Consider the following 16,606-nt stretch of genomic DNA (forward strand, 5'->3'; position numbering starts at 1 on the left):
AAAATTTTTTTTAATCGCCCCTTGGGGTTGGGGGGCTTGCCCCCGGACCCCCCTAGGGGGTCTGTGTTTCCCTTCGTATAGTGATTCTTGTGGGCTGGACTGAGTCAAAGTCCAGGGCTGCTTTTTAGTCCCAGTCCGCCCCTGCCGTTACTGATGGTCAAAAGCGGTGCTTACTTACTTTGAATAAATTGAAGAAACTACCAGCCGTAGTGAGTCTACTCTGCTCTGTTTATTTGTCATCCAAGACTTGGGGTGCGTTCAGGTTCATGGCAATGAAAATAGTAAACACACATAGCCTACCTTTGCAAGAACGATGGAGTTGCCATTTGATACGGTCATAATGTGCTGGTCCTGCACCCATCCGCAGCAAAACTGTTCGTAGCTTTGTAGCGATTTGTAATTTCGGAATCGCTGATGAGTTTAGTAACATACACCAAACAATAAATACAGGAGAATGTCCATTTCGCGTAATTGTGGAAGCCCGTCGACATCTTTACTCCATTTGTCTTCGGCTTGCTCGTCAGGGTCAACATTGTTCACATCCTTAAGTTGGATCACGTATCTGTTCTACGCCTTAGTAACGAGTTTGTCTCTTTATCCAACTGGCAAGTTAAAGTTTAATGTCCCGCGAGCCAGACCTGCTTCCAATATGGCTGCGTTGTTGTCAAATCTCACGTGATCCCCCATTCTGTGATGTAAACGCTCTAATAGCGCAGGTACTTCAGAGCCGGTGTTTTCACACACAAACCGGAACAGCGCGTGCGGCAAACACACACACGCAAAACAGATGCAGAGGGATATGATGGCAGAGCATTCAGAGGAAAATGTGTCCTTTACGAGGTGAAGATATAAACACTATTATAAGTTGGTCGAAATTAAAGGAAAGAACGTGCATGTAAAGTGTAATTTATGTCCCGGGGCAAAGCTTTTGTCGACATCTGTGGTAAGCAATTCAAACTTGTTTATTTTTGTTGCAGTTCAAGTGTAGGATAAATCTGTTGATTTTGAGGTGAAATAAATATTAAAAGGTTCTATAACACAACTAACTGTCTGTTCATCTCTATTCAACTGACTTGAATACTGCTCAGAAAATTTCAAATTCTTTGACATACAACAACTTCTTTTTAAAGTAACGGAAATTGTTACTCTCCCTGGTAACTAGTTACTTTTACTATAGAGTAATTCAGTTACTAACTCAGTTACTTTTTGGAAGAAGTAGTGAGTAACTATAACTAATTACTTTTTTAAAGTAACGTGCCTAACACTGCTCATATATGCCTAAGGGAGGTGCCTGTTTTGGTTTTAAGTCGCTAGCGCAGTACTTCTCAAATAGCGGGGCGATGCTGGGGGTGGCGCATGTGACCTTGGGGAACATACTTTTTCGCCGTACTAGAATAAAGTGTAATTGCACATCCACTGAGTGGGTGGCAGTGGCGCTCTCATTTTCAGCATAAACGCAGTATTTTTGAACCAAACAAGAGAATACATGCAAAGAGCACTGGAGATATGAAAAGCTAAGATGAAGAAAAATGATGAAGCGTATGTAGAATTTGGCTTTCGGCTTTGACTTTTAGTACAGTGAGAGACGAGGAAAGACCAGTCTGTTTACTTTGTCTAAAATGTTCGCAGCGGACAGCAGGAATTCTTTTTTTTTTCCCAGCTAAAACGTGCCAAATATTGCCAACAATCGTCCCGCTTTGTCAGTGTTACATCAGTAAACCAGCGAGCACGGTCAGCATCACATAAGGAGGCATACCAATTTGCTCAATGCAAAATAACCAAACACCACAGCAAAGGAGCTGATACGGCCCGCAGCAAAAATAAAAACTGTCCCTCCGTCCAATGACACTGTTGTTTTTGTTCTATTATTTTTGTTGTTTTCAGTCTAATAGTTTGGCATATTGTCCTCTCAAGTTAATGTTGCTAATCAATTTGAATGTATGATTATTTATTGATTTTATTTTATTTTTGTCTGTGTGAAATGGTCAAAAAATGTATCTTGACTATTTTTACAGTATGGATGTGTTTTTTTTTTTTTTTTTTTTTTTTCTTGAATATTAAAAAGGACACAATGTTATGCAGAGGTGTACTTATAATAATAAGAATTTTATACACAGATGATACCACAGTGTATTTATAGTGCCGGCAGAGAGTTGGGGGGGGCGCAGAACTTTTATGTCTTCCTGGAGGGGGCGTAACAGAAAATAATTGAGAAGCACTGCGCTAGCGGCTTTGGTTTGAAAATATTTGAATTTTAAGTTTTTGAAAATAGGCCCCCTACGGAGCAGAGCCACCCCCCTTTTCCCGTCAACTGATTGACTGGGAGGGGTGAATGAACTAATATTCAATTCAGTGGCAGTCAAAGAGTTAACATTTTTGGCCAAAAATAAAGTAGTCTGGCCCACTTGAAATCTAATTGCCTTAAATGTGGCCCATGAACAAAAATGAGTTTGAGACCCCTGGGTGACACTTTATCATCTAAATTCTACATTGTATCAAAGTTTGCAGTGTTTGCTGGTTCGCTATTAAAGTTAATGTGATGACCCATTCATCACTGTCAAATATTTGCTTTTCGTCCCGAAATTAGGCAAGCGTCTGTTTCTGCAACCAATGAATAGCCTTCATTGAAGCCCCCCTTAAAAGCAACACACATAAAGCAAAAAAAAAAAAAAAAAAAAACCTCTCGTGTTCAAAGCCCGCCAACGTAAAATCCACGGCTGTCGTCACTCGACAACAAGTGAGAGATGAGCGGAACAGAACAAGGCAACATCGTTGATGGAAGCCCATTTAACAGGGAGGAGAAAAGTGGAGATAAAGCACAAGTTTAGGCCAGTGGGAACTGGGAAGGAACCCAAGAAGGACACATATGGAGAAACGTCACTATCACCCCCACTGATCCCGTTCAAATGTCCACCCATGCATATGGTGTCCCATATGAGAGACGGCGACACGCTAACTCACTGATTAACCCAGTTGACTGGAGACGCGGGGGTTCGAGAACAATGACACTGTCTGATTTGCAGAGGTCGGTCACTGGGCTCATTATTGACTTTATTACCTTGTTCAGACACTCGGAAATATCCCAGACACAGTGGAGGTCGACACTCTCCTCATGTTTATCGTTCTCTTTTCTATCCATCCTTGCCTGTTGTCTGGCTGTCTCTTAGTGAGCTTGTTAACTCATGTCACCGTCAGGAAGTGTTACAGTTGTGTTCAAAAGTTTACATACACTTGTGAAGAACATAATGTCATGGCTCTCTTGAGTTTCCAGTTATTTCTACAACTCTGATTTTTCTCCCATAGTGATTGGAACAGATACTTCTTTGTCACAAAAAACATTCATGAAGTTTGGTTCTTTTATGACTTTATTATGGGTTAACAGAAAAAGTGATCAAATCTGCTGGGTCAAAAATATACATACATGGATCTGAAAAAGCGAATCATTGACTTGAACAAGTCAGGAAAGTCAATTGGAGCCATTTCAAAGCAGCTGCAGGTCCCAAGAGCAACATTGCAAACAATTGCTTGTAAGTATAAAGTGCATGGCACTGTTTTGTCACTGCCACGATCAGGAAGAAAACGCAAGCTATCACCTGCTGCTGAGAGAAAATTGGTCAGGAGGGTGAAGATTCAACCGAGAATCACCAAAAAGCAGATCTGTCAAGAATTAGAAGCTGCTGGCCACAATGCCCAGCAATATGTTTGGAGGAGAAAAGGTGAGGCCTTTAACCCCAAGTACACCATGCCTACCGTCAAGCACGGTTGTGGTAGTATTATGCTGGTGCTTTACAGAGAGTAAATGGGATAATGAAGAAGGAGGATTACCTTCAAATTCTTCAAGATAACCTAACGTCATCAGCCCGAAGATTGGGTCTTGGGCGCAGTTGGGTGTTCCAACAGGACAATGACCCCAAACACACATCAAAAGTGGTAATGGAATGGCTAAATCAGGCTAGAATTAAGGTTTTCGAATGGCCTTCCCAAAGTCCTGACTTAAACCCCATTGAGAACTTGTGGACAATGCTGAAGAAACAAGTCCATGTCAGAAAGCCATCAAATTTAACTGAACTGCACCAATTCTGTCAAGAGGAGTGGTCAAAGATTCAACCAGAAGCTTGCCAGCAGCTTGTGGATGGCTACCAAAAGCGCCTAATTGAAGTGAAAATGGCCAAGGGACATGTTACCAAATATTAGCGCTGCTGTATGTATATTTTTGACCCAGCAGATTTGATCACTTTTTTCTGTTAACCCATAATAAAGTCATAAAAGTTTGTGACAAAGAAGTATCTGTTCCAATCACTCTATCGGAGAAAAATCAGAGTTGTAGAAATAACTGGAAACTCAAGAGAGCCATGACATTATGTTCTTCACAAGTGTATGTAAACTTTTGACCACAACTGTATGTCATTTTCAGAACTAAATTCATAGCGATGGGGGATAATTTAACCTTAGCCTTGCTTTAGAGCGGTATGTTAGCATAAATTGAAAACCTTGGCATGTTAGAATCATCCGTTTTTCAAGGATATATTCTTCTTTTTGCTGATGATCAGTTGTTAATAACCAGTTCTGATACACCTGATTTTCAAGGCATTGAAATAAAACAAATCATACAGACAAGTTTCCCTGAGCTAAACATGGGCGGCACCATCTTGGAAGATTTCTGCTCCGAACTTCCGGTTTAGAAAGAAAAACATGAATCAAGATTGAAGTAAGCACTGCAGTGTCTTGAAAAAGTTAAAACTGCAAAATCGAACCAGAGGAACACACAGAATCTCCAAAAATGGATTCCGCATGACGTAGATGGGACTCCGGGACTTTTTGTAATGTGCGTGAACTCCAGGAAGCGCCTATATGTATGGTTTGAAGTGGAATGTTTTGAACAGCATCCAGCTTCAAAGCGTCAGTGTGGATCTATCTCGCCATAGGCCTTAAATCGAAACCAGCTGCAGACAAGAAGTTAAGGATGTGATTTAAACCTAAGGATATACCTAAAATATTGTATGATTGTTCTTATCACTTCGTAGATCATTCGTGGACAAAATTATAACAATTTGTCGGCCTGTGTTGACGTGAGGTGTAGATTGATACGGCGGCCACTTGAATGACCAACATGAAGTTAAATTACAAATATTCTATTTGTCGAAAGCAGAAGGGCTGACACGGATTTTGTTCTCACGAGGAAATACTACAAGGTATGTACATACAACCCCTAGCAAAAAGTGTGGAATCACCAGTCTCGGACGAGCACTCACTCTTATTATGTAGAACAAACTCAGATAAAAAGCTTGAAAAAATAATGAATTACCGTATTGGCCCGAATATAAGACGACCCCCCTCTTTTTCAAGACTGAAGTTTGAAAAAAGACATTTTGAACATCAAATTAATTTTCATACAGAAAATAATTACAGTACATCCGTAACAAATGATTATAACAATATATTTAAGAAAAAAAGCATGTTATTTTGCCTCATTCAAATCTTAATATCTGAACATTTAAATATGCCAACTAAAGTGCAATGACATTCGTAAATGAATGGCTTCTGGTTGTTGAAATGTAAATAAACCAATCTATTGTGAAATAAAAACAACAAAATTTCAATAACTGCATTAACCATCAAAGTGAAGTCTTACTGTAACTGTAGTCTTGAAACAAATCTGAATAAGAAAAAACATTGCAATAAAATAATGCAAACTGGTTAAACCTGAGAGTAGCTGAGATCTGTCATGACAGAACATCGCTTCAATGATATCTGGCGCCATCTAGTGTCGTGAATGGGTATAATGTCTAGACCGCGAATATAAGACGACCCCCTCTTTTTCAGTCTTATTTCAATGCAAAAAAACACCGTTTAATATTCGGGCCAATACGGTAGTTCAAAGTGCAACTCTTTAGCATTCAGAAACACTAAAAGAAATGAATAAAAAAACATTGTGGTGGTCAGTAAATGTTACTTTTATGGAGCAAGTGCAGGGAAATATATATGGAATCACTCCATTCTGAGGAAAAATATATGGAATCATGAGAAACAAATAAAGAAATAACAATCAAAACACACCTCTATTATTTAGTTGCACCGCCTCTGGCTTTTATGACAGCTTGCAGTCTCTGAGGCATGGACTTGATGAGTATTCTTCATCAATTGGGTGCCAACTCTCTTTGATTTCAGTTGTCAGATCATCCTTGCAGGTCGGAGCCTTGCTGTGGACCATTTTTTTCTATTTTCACCAAAGGGTTTCAATAGGGTTGAGATTTGGGCTATTTGCAGGCCATGACATTGACTGGATAAGTCTTTCTCCAAGGAATGCATTGACAGTTTTAGCTAAGTGTCATGATGCATTGTCATCTTGGAAAATGACAAACATATTTTCAATCTCAAGCTTTCTAAAATTTCAATGTAAACTTGTGCATTTATAGAAGATTTAACCACAGTCATCTCCCCAGTGCCTTTGCCTGACATGCAGCCCCATATCATCAAGGACTGAGGGAATTTTGATGTTTTCTTCAGGCAGTCATCTTTGTAAATCTCACTGGAACAGGACCAAACCAAAGTTCCAGCATCATTACGTGGTGACTGGTGATTCCATACTTTTTGCTAGGGGTTGTACATTTGCCAAATGCAGAAGGGCTGACCCTTTTTGTTGTTACAAGGAAATACTACAAGGAAGTACATATAAACAAAAATAGTATGTTATTATTTTTTATTGCAGATATTGCAATACAACATTTGGACAACATGATTCCATTTCTTGTTTTATTTAAAACGATTGGTGCATGTGCAAAACAGGTCAATAAATCACATCACACATCAACTTGTCTTTCCTTGCCCAACAGCGTTTTCCACCGTTAACAAACGAAAAAACTTGTAACACTTGCATTAATGTGTTGACATAATTGTGCCATCCTACATGTACTGATTAGCAACAGGCTAGCAGCAGATAGCATATGTTGCAGCCACAGAGGTACAGTAAATAATATTAAAGATCATCATAATTGCAATCATTATCGTAATAATAATATCAAAGGCAACAAGTCGTTTCATGCTCAAGATTTTAGCTTTGGTATTTTTTCACCGGACATATGAAAATGCAGGGAAAGGAAGAACATACCTTTCATAACACAGCGGCAACATGGCTATAAAAACACCCGGTCTTTGTTGTGGCACAAGCTTTGTTCCACATCTGCCTTTATGAACATGTTGTCCTCCCCTGTCATGATGATGGCAGATGGATGCGGTATTAGTAAATTGTCTTTTTTAAGTGAGTGAGTAATGTTACTCCAGCTGCACTGTTGTTTTGGATGGAGAAATTGTAAAATGGAAATTGCGAGCAGAAATTCGTAAGTAAAGCGGAAGTACCTCGGAAACTTGTCTATAATCTGAGCGCACATACCTGGAACATCACAACATCGGCAACAGTCAATTGTATTAAAACAACACTTGGTAACTTCTTAGTTTTGGTCTATTTTAGCGACGCCGATGGACAAACACGGTAGTGTTTTGCTTTAACAAGACTGTGTTTCCCATGAGGAGAGGACCAGCGCACACCCGCGCAGTGTCGTAAAATCATCAGTCAATTGAAGGAATCTGACCTTCTAGCCAGACCGCCGGAATCTCGCTAGCCGAACCACAGGACCCATGCTGGCGCAGATCCAACAAACCTGGCCGGCGGGACTCGGGCAATCCGGCCAGAAGGGCAAACTCCGCGCGTTCAACTTAGTCTTAACTAGTGCTGCAACGATTAATCGATTAACTCGAGTATTCGATTAGAAAAAAAAAATTCGAATTCATTTGTGTTGCTTTGAGTAGTCGATTAATTAATTTAATCTAAGTGGCGTTATAATGGTTTATCTTGAAAGTGTTTGCATTCAGTTTTATTGATTAGGGTGGATACACTGCCCTCTGGTCTACCTCATTTTACATGGCTGAATCCAACTGCTCCCTGTTAAGAACAACATAACACAAAACACCAAAAAACACAAGTAACAAGTGGACATTACACTGTGCTGTCATTCTAATCTGTTTGAGCGAGGCATGTGCGTTAAATGCGTCGAATATTTTAACGTGATCAATTTAAAAAATGAATTACCGCCCGTTAACGCGATAATTTTGACAGCCCTAATAAACACGTCTTTGGGACACTGAAACAATTAAAAATAGAACATATTTATACATTTTTGGGAGCATATGAGTTAACAATAAAAAAATCAATCTCCGGTCGCCTGCAGATGGATTAAACAACATTTCTGTTTCCAGCGGCTGTGTGAAGGATGAATAGTAATAAGGTAATGAATCCATTTGTGGCTAAACAATAGCATATGACAGTTAGCAACCGTGTGGCTAACCCCCCCTCAGTCGACATATCACAAATGGTATGAAAATGTAAAGGTTGAGAAGTTACTTAGTGTTGCTTTAAAAGTCTAGCTTTCTTTTGGCGCGACAGATGCTTGTTAATACCAACACACTTTTTTTTGTTCTGTCTGCAAATGATGTAATGAATGCATTAATTGCATTAAAGTGATACCCGGTGTAATCAGCACTAACAGTGTGTGTGTGCTCTTACATCACTATGAGTCACACTTTTGGAATCAGTTGCAGTAAAAGAAGAAAAACAGCCTCCGGGTTGCCTTTGGCAGCTGGAATGTGTGTTTTCAAAGTCCAATATGGAATCGTTTGTCTTTTTAGAGTAATATTAAGATATCATTGTATGAAAAGAAAGTCTGATGTCCATGTTCTGAATGTATTGTTCCGCTTGACATTTTTAGGGTCCTTTTGGAACTGCAATTTGTCATTACTCTTCAGAAGAATGACTTGCCATTTAGGCGTACATCAACATGACTGGAAATTCCAGAATTTGTGTGCATCCTGCTGAAAACTTAGTTTTTTAAACATTTTAAGGGTCCCAAACATGACAAAAAAAATCCTCAATCTGCACCAATTTTACCAATTGACATGTCTATCATACGAGGAACCTCGAAAAGTCATTAGGACCGAGATTTGAAAGGTAACAGGAATAGGGATATGACGAAATATGGAAATGGTGATATATTGAGATACTTTGTTTCCCAGAAGGTTGTCGATATACTCCTGCCGAGAATCGATAGATCTTTTTAAAACCGTATGTCTGTTAAAAAAAATAAAATAAAAGGATCCAATAGACTAGTTTCTTGAGCGAAAATTGGCCGGCACCATTTTTGACATTTTCTGCTATGAAATCCCGTTTTAGACAGAAGACCATGGATTGCAGTTGAAGTAGACACATTTTTAAACTGCCAAATTGTTTTCCGAAATTTCCAGGTTCGCGGTGAATCAGCAACAGGCACACTTTTGCAAAATAGACAATGTTTATTGATTAAAAAATGCAGAATAAATGAGATTTATTGATTACAATCCTACAAGAGCAAGCAAACAAGTATCAACAAATGTCAACGATGACACTGGATTTGAGTTTGTCAACCCCAGAATCTCCGCGTTACCACTACAGCAAAACGAAACGTCCCTTAGCAATGAAAATTGCTTACCGTGACAAATGAGCGGGGAGCCAACACACTCCGGTAAGGCGGCAAAGGAATAAAGCCAGGCGATCTGTACGTCACCCGCTGGCGGACTTCACGGGTCGCCCGGAAATGTCCGGTTTTTGTAGGGACACGCCCCGCGGAGGCGGAGAGGTCAACCTCCGTCCCCGAGCGGCGCGGCCCTGCCCAATGACAAACATTAAAGCTACTTTTGGTTCAGCCCCCTTGAAAAAGGGCTTTTCACATGGGACAAATGAGCTGTGCTGCAACAGATGCAACAAATGGTAAATATTATGGGTGCAAAACAAGTTATCTCGTGAGATTCCCTTCTAGCTATGGGATCCAGGCGTGTAACTATGGGACCCAGGCGTGTAATAAAACAATACTATGGTGCAAAACAAGTTATCTCGTGAGGTTCCCTACTCAAGCGCGTCTCCTAACTATGGGAACAAGGTGAAAAACAATAGAAGTTGTTCACAGAAGCAATCATACATAAAAACAATAGAAGTTGTTACAATCTATGTTACAGAAGCAATCATACATCACAAAGGCATAATGTAATATTTTCCCCCATCACAAATCAAACCAGAGGAACCCACGGAATCTCCGAAAATTGATTCAGCACGACGTAGATTAGACTCCGGGACTTTCTGTGCTGTGCTTGGTTGTGTGAACTCCTGGAAGCGCCTATATATACAGTCCCTGACAAAAGTCTTGTTGCTTATCCATTTTGTAGAAACAATTGCTAATAACCTGACTTTGAATTATTCAATTGGTTTCAGAAATGGCTCATTTGAAAGCTAAGACCCTCCCAAATGATGTTGAATGTACAAAAATATATTTGTTTCACTGAAAAAAAGATTTATCATTTAATGAAGACATAAAGGTCAAATTTTGGCAAGACAAACGTTTTGTCGTCTGCAGAAAGTAGTGTGAAAATTGAACAAAAAATGTACATCAAATACAAAAATACGTTACATAACATAAGCAAATTAAGTGGTGGTGCTGTGAGATCCAAATTTAATATTTTGTATGACTTCCATGGGCTTCGGCAAGGATTCATACAATTTATTGATGAAGTCATCAGGAACATCAAAGAAAGCAGTCTTGCATGCCTCCCAGAGTTCATCAACATTCTTGGGTTTCGTCTTCCATGCTTCCTCTTTCATCCTGCTCATGTCTGGTGACTGGGCTGGCCAGTCCTGGAGGATCTTGATCTTCTTTGTCTTGAGGAACTTTGAGGTAGAGATTGAAGTATGCGATGGAGCACCATCCTGCTGCAGAATTTGTCCCTTTTTATGGTTAGGAAAGTAAGAGGCAGCTAAGATTTGTTGATATTTCAGACTATTTATGTTGCCTTCCACCCTGCAGATCTCTCGCACACCCCCATACTGGATGTAACCCCAGACCATGATTTTGCCACCACCAAACTTCTGTTTTCTGAGTGAATCTCGGATCCATGCGGGCTCCAGTAGGTCTCCTGCAATATTTGCGGCGACTGTGGTGTAATTCAATGGAAGATTCATCTAAAAAATCCACTTTTTGCCACTTTTCCAGCGTCCATCCTTTAGACAGGCTGTGGGCCTTGGCAAATGCCACACGTTTTTTTAATTGTCTCCACTCTGATCTGCAGGGTGGAAGACTGTAGACTGGGAGGGGTGAATGGACGTTCGTTCATTCAAAACCAGAGCATTTGCAGCCTGTCTTTCCGATTTTCGGGGCATTTGCAGGTCACTTTCCGTTCATTTTATTGCATTCCCAGGTCACTTCCTGTTCTGTAACCCATAATCAACAGGAAGTGACCCAGAAATGTCCCAATCCCAACAGGGAGTGACTGAAAATCAAAAGCAAATGACCCTGAAATGCCCCTAAATTAAACCTATTGGTTGCCATTGACCGCCATAGACGTCCATTCCGTTGGAAGTGGGAGGGCGGCAGCTCCCACTTGGTCGATGGATGGGTGACAATTTGCTGTTACTTTGGCAAATATTAACCCCAAATTAAAAAAACAACAACAATCACTTTGTTGGCAAAATGTCAAATATTTCCAAGATCACTATATTAATTCATTCATTCATTTTCCATGCCGTTTTTCCTCACGAGGGTTATACAAATTTTAAGTGAAAGCAAAACCCAACTGAACGTGTGTAGGCATATTTTAACATCTTTTTTCAGCATCAAAACAGCGGAAATGTGTTTGTCTTACTGGCTGCGTAACTGTTTCCATCTCTTTGTGCGTGTGTTTGCGCATTTCCATCTTCTGTTTTAACCCGTGTGTGCTAATGAATGCCAAGCGGCAGATTATGCATGCGTCGCTAGGGGAAGAGTGTCTGTTCCCAGGAGCTGTGGTGCCTGAGAGCTCAGGGGTGGGGGGGTACGTGTGCACCCTGACCCGAGATTCGGGGTCCCGTCTGCCCGCTGAGAAGCTTTTCCATCCTTTGTAGGTCTTTTGAACGCCTCGGATTTGGGGTCCAAAATCCTGACGCTCCTACGACACGTTGAAAAGAAGAATCTGCCAGGGCCAACTTGTTTATGAAGATATCCTAAGAGTTGCTTTAAAAAAGTAATTAATTCTCTGCTGCCCTCCCCCCATGACACCCCCCTAAGCGATTCGCTAGCTACCCCCCAAAACAATAAACAAACTCCTAGAGTGCCAGCTGCATTGCTAATGGTCGGAAACAATTACGAGCTCACAAAAGGAAACATCATGTTATAGTGCCTGGTGCTATATTTACACACTATTTTGAGGTTAAATGTCTGAGGCTGGAAATGTAAGAGGACATATAAACTACCTTTCCCCTTTCACCCTCACATTTAGGAGGAAGACAAATGTGTAAATAGGACTAGTGCTTGACTGGTGGATGCCTGGGTGCCCCTCCGTCCCCCCATAGCATCCCTCCTACTGGGCATACTCACTGTGTGACTGACTGAATAAGGCTTTGGAGATGTCAAGGAGGCGGTTAAATAGACTCAAAGAAATTTAGATTGATAGACATTTTCTGTTTTTCCTTAACTATACATCGCTGGCACTAATAAATGAGCAAAGATGAAGTGTTGCCTTGAAATAAGAGTGACCCAACTTGGGAGGTTTTCCAAAAGTGCCCATCAGATGCAAATTGTAATAAATATGATGTCAATCGTTTGTGCTATGTTTGTGCTGCAAAAACTTTCGTTTGTGCTGCTATTGTTTTTGATGATGTTTAGAATTCTCTTAAAGGTCAATCTGAGGTCAACCAGCGCCCCATTTTGATTAAAAATGGCTAAAAATACTGTCAATTGTTTATGTTTCACTTGTGCTGGTTTGTGCTGTAAAACGTTTTGTTTGTGCTTTTTTTTTAGATAAAATTTCACATGATGACGTCACACAGCCCCTATTTATTGCAAAATGGACCCGAAATGGTGCCATTCGTTTGTGCTGTAATAATTTTTGTTTGTGCTGCTATCATTTTATTGATATTGAGATATTACCGTATTGGCCCGATTATAAGACGTGTCGTCTTATATTCGCGGTCTAGACATTATACCCATTCACAACGCTAGATGGCGCCACATATCATTGAAGCGATGTTCTGTCATGACACATCTCAGCTACTCTCAAGTTTACCCAGTTTGCATTATTTGATTGCAATTTTTTCCCCTATTCAGATTTGTTTCAAGACTACAGTTACAGTTAGACTTCACTTTGACGGTTCATGCAGTTATTGCAATTTTGTTGTTTTATCACAATAGATTGGTTTATTTACATTTCAAAAGCCAGAACCCATTCATGATTGCACTTTAGTTTACATATTTAAATGTTCAGATATTAAGATTTGAATGAGGCAAAATAATTTCTCTCTTCTCTCAAATATATTGCTATAATCATTTGTTTTAGATGTACTGTAATTATTTTCTGTATAAAAATTAATTTGGTGTTCAAAAAGTCTTTTTTCAAACTTCAGTCTTGAAAAAGAGGGGGTCGTCTTATAATCAGGGCCGTCTTATATTCGGGCCAATACGGTAATTTAAATTGATCACGTCAATCGCAGCCCCTCTTTCGCGGCTGACGGAGCGTACCAACTCCCTCAATTCACACAGAGGGTTGTCCCAACAGCTAGTGCAAACGTAGCACAAATGAATGGCACCCCTTCGGGACCATTTTAGAGTAAATGGGGAGATTGAGATATTAATTTCGAGTGATGATGTGACTCGCAGCCAACCAATACATGTACAGTGGGGCAAATAAGTATTTAGTCAACCACTAATTGTGCAAGTTCTCCCACTTAAAAATATTAGAGAGGCCTGTAAAAGTCAACATGGGTAAACCTCAACCATGAGAGACAGAATGTGAAAAAAAAAACAAAAAAATCACATTGTTTGATTTCTAAAGAATTTATTTGCAAATCATGGTGGAAAATAAGTATTTGGTCAATACCAAAAGTTCATCTCAGTACTTTGTTATGTACCCTTTGTTTGCAATAACGGAGGCCAAACGTTTTCTGTAACTCTTTACAAGCTTTTCACACAGTGTTGCTGGTATTTTGGCCAATTCCTCCGTGCAGATCTCCTCTAGAGCAGTGATGTTTTGGGGCTGTCGTTGGGCAACACGGACTTTCAACTTCCTCCACAGATTTTCCATGGAATTGAGATCTGGAGACTGGCTAGGCCACTCCACAACCTTGAAATGCTTCTTACAAAGCCACTCCTTTGTTGCCCTGGCTGTGTGTTTGGGATCATTGTCATGCCCAGCCATGTCTCATCTTCGATGCCATTGCTGATGGAAGGAGATTTTCACTCAAAATCTCTCGATACATGGCCCCATTCATTCTTTCCTTGACACGGATCAGTCGTCCTGGTCCCTTTGCAGAAAAACAGCCCCAAAGCATCATGTTTCCACCCCCATGCTTCACAGTGGGTATGGTGTTCTTCGGATGAAATTCAGTATTCTTTCTCCTCCAAACAGGATAACCTGTGTTTCTACCAAAAAGTTCTATTTTGGTTTCATCTGACCATAACACATTATCCCAGTCCTCTTCTGGATCATCCAAATGCTCTCTAGCGAACCGCAGACGGGCCTGGACGTGTACTTTCTTCAGCAGGGGGACACGTCTGGCAGTGCAGGATTTGAGTCCCTGGTGGCGCATTGTGTTACTGATAGTAGCTTTTGTTACTGTGGTCCCAGCTCTCTGTAGGTCATTCACTAGGTCCCCCCGTGTGGTTCTGGGATTTTTGCTCACTGTTCTTGTTATCATTTTGATGCCACGGGGTGAGAGCTTGCATGGAGCCCGAGATCGAGGGAGATTATCAGTGGTCTTGTATGTCTTCCATTTTCTAATTATTGCTCCCACAGTTGATTTCTTTACACCAAGCATTTTACCTATTGCAGATTCAGTCTTCCCAGCCTGGTGCAGGTCTACAATTTTGTCTCTGGTGTCCTTCGACAGCTCTTTGGTCTTGGCCATAGTGGAGTTTGGAGTGTGACTGACTGAGGTTGTGGACAGGTGTCTTTTATACCGATAATGAGTTAAAACAGTTGCCATTAATACAGGTAACGAGTGGAGCCTCGTTAGACCTCGTTAGAAGAAGTTAGACCTCTTTGACAGCCAGAAATCTTGCTTTTTTTATAGGTGACCAAATACATATTTACCACTCTAATTTGGAAATAAATTCTTTAAAAATCGAACAATGTGATTTTCTGTTTTTTTTCCACATTCTGACTCTCATGGTTGAGGTTTACCCATGTTGACAATTACGGGCCTCTCTAATCTTCTCAAGTAGGAGAACTTGCGCAATTGGTGGTTGACTAAATACTTACTTGCCTCTCAGTACACTCACCCCAAGTATTCGACCACAATTGAAAACGCATAATAAACAGTACAAAAAGGGTTTTATACAGCCGTCACCTGGGGATGCTTCACAAGCAACAAATATGCGTGCAGGCTGTCACCTCTGTCACTTGGCTGCTTTGTGTGTGCGTGTGTGGGGTGGGCGCGTCTGTACATGCGCTTGCGTGCGGAAGTACTTCTTTCTCTATGCTTCCTGCGCCAAAATAAAAGCATTGATCACAAAACAAAAGTCAACATTAAAAAAAATAAAACAAAATAAAATAACGACGAGACTCAAGCGTCGTGAAGTCTAAATTGCGTAAGTCGGGTCCATTGTAACTTGGGGACTACCTGTAGTCAGAAGCAAATTTTCTTGATCCTCAGTGAAGTACAATGAATCTGAGGAGCAGCGACATTGAGCATACCCGTATGTCACAAACTGTCCATATGTGGCTGAGCAGCTCATTGTCCATTGAATGGTTCAAAAGCACATATTTGAGTGCCACATTTCTTGTTTTAAAAAAAAAAGAGAGCAGATCAACATTTGCCTGAAACTAGAAATCACTGAGTGTAAGTCAAGTTCAAGACATTTGTGAGTCAAAATTTCAAACAAGCCCAAGACCGAAACAAGACCGACACTAAGACTAAAACAAACAAAGACTAAGATCAAGTCTGAGACTGAAACAGGACCAAGAATGAGATTGGGACCAAGACCAAGGCAGGAACAACACCTTGACTGAAACAAGACGAAGACCGGTGTTGTGAGTACAACTGTTTCAATTAGGCAAGATTATTTGAGATACGATTGTCTGGAGTTACGATTCTCATCTCATAATTCCAGGTTTTTAACTTGAGCCAAAAAACCTGATGCAATGCCACCCTAAGACCTCCAGCGTCTGGCTGAACAAACCTCCCGGGCAAACCAACACGGGTGCATCCAGCACAGCCACGGCTGCTATTTCAGCCTAACTCGATTAAGCTAATCACGTTATGTAGTGATAGCCAGCAGGGAGGAATGAATGAAGGCTCGGCTTGAGCGCTGTTGCCTAGCGGCTCTCAAATACAAACAAGCGAGCTGTCACACAGAGCTTGAGGAACTCCAGGGGTTGTCGCATCATTCGATGACTTCAACCTCCATGTGAACTCACCGGTCTTTTTTGGCAATCTTTTGTAAATATACATGAGTATTCGCTACTATGTCAGCCTAAAAGGTTGAGAGGCCCGTGAACTGGAAGAAACCCCTTGCAACTTTTTGTGTTTGGATTCTGGATGGTTCAACCTTAGGGACCA

General features: G+C 40.7%; 1 protein-coding gene across 7 annotated transcripts in view; it reads left to right on the forward strand.

Annotated features, from left to right (window-relative positions):
- The window catches only part of tns1b (tensin 1b), a 342,679-nt gene that overhangs the window by 84,239 nt on the left and 241,834 nt on the right, over positions 1-16,606 (forward strand). The gene's annotated exons all lie outside the window — the stretch shown is intronic.

This window comes from Corythoichthys intestinalis, chromosome 12 (genome assembly GCF_030265065.1).
Source record: "Corythoichthys intestinalis isolate RoL2023-P3 chromosome 12, ASM3026506v1, whole genome shotgun sequence".
In the NCBI taxonomy this organism is placed as follows: domain Eukaryota; kingdom Metazoa; phylum Chordata; class Actinopteri; order Syngnathiformes; family Syngnathidae; genus Corythoichthys; species Corythoichthys intestinalis.